Source organism: Arachis ipaensis, chromosome B9, assembly GCF_059453495.1.
Source record: "Arachis ipaensis isolate K30076 ecotype BB chromosome B9, ASM5945349v1, whole genome shotgun sequence".
Taxonomy (NCBI): Eukaryota; Viridiplantae; Streptophyta; class Magnoliopsida; order Fabales; family Fabaceae; genus Arachis; species Arachis ipaensis.
The window spans coordinates 124,438,460-124,442,222 of record NC_142444.1 but is presented as its reverse complement, the minus strand read 5'-3'; positions in this window follow the sequence as shown (position 1 = coordinate 124,442,222).

Genomic DNA, 3,763 nt, shown 5'->3' with positions numbered 1-3,763 from the left:
ATGTAGAATAGAGATAACCTTGTGCCGATTCAACTCATTCATAAGGTTGAAGAACGAAGATACATCTTAGGAGAGAATCAAACACGAATTGAGATAGAATAATAATACTTTTATTAATCCATAAAACTCAGCAGAGCTCCTAACCTTAACCTAGGAGGTTTAGTGACTCATACTGATAGAAAAATACAATGAAAGGTTCGAATGGGCAAAGATTCAGGTCGAAGATCCTAAACAAGGGTGATCTTCTATTTTAAATACTAATCTAATGACTAAGAATTATAGAAATATGATAGACTTAGGCTTGTAGTGCGAAAATCCACTTCTGGGACCCGCTTGGGAAGTGTTTGAGCTGACTTTAGTGTCTCCCACGTGCTTGGACTCCCTAGGGGTGTTGAACGCTGGCTAGGGCCCTCTTTTGGGCATTGGACGCTGGCCACTCCCTTGTGGGCGTTGGACGCCAGGACTAGGATAGATGGCTGGCGTTGAATGCCAATTTTGGGCCTTCAATTCTAAAGCAAAGTATGGACTATTATATATTTTTAGAAACCCTGGATGTTAGCTTTCCATAGCCGTTGAGAGAGCGCCATTTGGGATTCTGTAGCTCCAGAAAAGCTTTTCCGAGTTCATAGAGTTCAGATCCTGACAGCATCTGCAGTGCTTTCTCTGTCTCTGAATCAGACTTTTGCTCCAGCTTCTCAATTTCAGCCAGAAAATACCTGAAATTGCATAAAAACACACAAACTCAAAGTAGAATCCAAAAATATGAATTTTATACTAAAACCTATGAAAATATAATAAAACTTAAATAAAACATGCTAAAAACTATATGAAAATGATGCCAAAAAGCGTATAAAATATCCGCATCATCAGTTAGGCTAAAATCTTAGAAGACCACCTGTTAAGGTTTCTGTTTTAGTACCTTAAGCTTTATAATCTGAGTGTCGGCGTTATTGGATTGCCTCTAGCAATCCTAGGACCTTTATATCTTATGTGCGTGGCACCTTTACGATGCTGAGAACCTCCGATTCCCATCCCATACTATGTTGTTGTTTTTCAGATGTAGGTTGAGAGGCACCTCGGTAGGTGTCTGGAGTCCGCAGCGAAGTCGATTATTTTGTGCCCTACTTTTGATATTTTGATATATATATATATATATATATATATGTACAGATTCTCCTCAGGTGTATATATATACTTTGCTTTTGTACCTCTTAGAGGTTTTATGGAGAACTAAGATTTTAAACATGTATTTTTGGGTTAAAGGTTGTATATTTAGTATGTAAATATTCTCCGACCAGCCTTAGCTTCGCAGGCTGAGTCAGAGGCTTGTTATCTTGTATTCTTGACCCTCTATTCCTTTTTTCTGTTCAATTTATGCTTATGAACTGTGGTTTTCTTAGCACGCAAGTAATCTTGTCTCGTGAGCGTTGCGCTTTTTATTTTGCGATTTTGCTTTATCCATTTTTCAAGGCTCCTCGTATATTGTATCATTCTCATTACTATTATTATTATTATTATTATTATTATTATTATTATTATTATTATTATTATTATTATTATTATTATTATTATTATTATTATTATTATTATTATTATTATTATTATTATTATTATTTCGTAATTCCACACCACCCCTACTTTACAGCTTAAGCGTAAAGCTCTGCATGGTAGGGTGTTACAACCTCTTGCTCTCACTGCAGCTCGCGTTGTCTTGCCACTGGTTCATCCTCTCGCACCGTCGTCTTCGCGCTTGCACCGTCGTTTTCTCGCCGGTTCCATCGTCTGCTCGTCTCACGACCTGGTAAGTTCCAGTTCTCTTGTTTAGTTAGTTTCTTGCTCCTTCAATCCTCTTTAACCTTTACGTAATAATTAATTTCTTGTACAATTATTAGTTGATTTATATTTTTAATTGGTTATTTAGTAGTTAGGTTTTGAATTTAGGTTTTCATTTACCAATCTCGAAGCATGTTTATTTGCTTATTAAGTTGTTAAAACCATACATTATTATGTTTTCATATCCTCTATTTTTTAGTTGCTTTCTCTTACTAAGCTTGGATTCTAATTTTTAATTTCTGTTTTGTTTGATATTGCCAATTGGAAAAACTCATATATTGATTCCAGATGAAATTGTTGTATTGAGTAGTAATTAATTTTATACAAAATAAGAAGATTTAAAAAATATTTTACGATAACAATTCTAGTTCAAATGAAATCAGACATGTTTGGTTCTTTCTTATGCTTCAAATAAGAACGATAATAAGTTCTCTGTTTAGTTGCTGAGAAAAATTCTCTATTAAACGATCTCGTTAAGTTGCTCTTTTCAGTTCGGCTCGAATGGCTCTCGTTTTTCCATGCGTGTCAAATTTTTAGTTATTTGATTTGATTTTTTTCTCCTTTTTTTTTTATATATTTTTAAGGTTTATCATTAGTACTGTAGTAGTTATATTTAGGTACTATGTCTTTGTCCGAAGAAAAAATCCATCCAATTAGAAACACTATTAGCACGTAATTTTAGCAGCCTTTCTACTGTGGAAATTTGGAATTTAGGAAGAAGTTATGGTCAAAACGCACTGAATTGTTTGTCAAATATTTTTCAAGATATTTTAATAGAGTCAATGGACATTAGCAGAATGCAAGTTGCTGAATTGCTTCTAGATTAGAAAAAAGAAGAAAGGAGCTCGTGCTGTCTCGCATCATTTCTTAGTCATAAAAAAAAAGAAAAAGAAAAGGAAAAAAGAAATTATAGTTAAAGTATGAGAAAATGGCATGGCATATTTAGGTGGTGTACGAGTGCATGACCTATTTACTTTCTCGGTTGGAATATCTTAAGAATTTTTCTTACTACTAGTGATGCAACTGTTGTGCAGGTTAGTGGTTAGTTCTTTAAATTTCTCTTACTTGATATCTTATGCTTCAAATTACAAGTTTTACATGAATAATTAATTTTATCTACTTTTAGTATTTTATTTTATTCTTCATGTAGCCTAGGAACTTGAATAGTTCCCGTTTACCTAGTGTACTTCTACATCATATGATTTTTGGCCTTTGGTTAACCTCTTTCATGGGCTAGAATAGATTATTTATTTGATGTATCATAATATGTAAGTGGAAATTCAAACATAACATATCAAGCAAGAGTAAGTATGAGTTAAAAATGGTTACTTTTAGTAATTGGATATATTTGGGATTGATGGTGGTGATTATGCAAAAGAATCATAACAAGTAAAGGCCTCATCAAATGTAGTTGGCTTTATTTAGTGTGATAGGGCTCAGGTGTTGTTATTGATGTACTAGTTGTTTATGTCCCCTGCTTTGAGCTAATATTCTTGACTTGTTTAACTCTAGGGCTGTAGCTAAATTTTTCAAAAGTCGAATTACCCTAATTTTGGAGGACCCTGCTGAAAATCTCGGCTTGAATAAGATCTTGGAAGGGAAAACTAGAAGGATCTCTGCTCGCATGTTCTATAGCATATTGGTGAGTTTTCAGAAATATTTCCAAATTTTACATAAAAACCATAGTTATGCAACATGAATATGCAAGAGCATACTGATAATAACCTAAATCAGATTATGCTTTTGGAGAAGAGGTAGAAAAAAACTGTGTTTTCTAGAAGAATATTGAATTTTATATATATATATATATATATATATATATATATGTATCCTCTATTTTAAAATAAATCTACTTTAATATATTTGAAATCATGGAAAAGAGAAACTTGAAACTGGGAAAGAGAAACTTAAAACTGAAAGCTCTTATTTA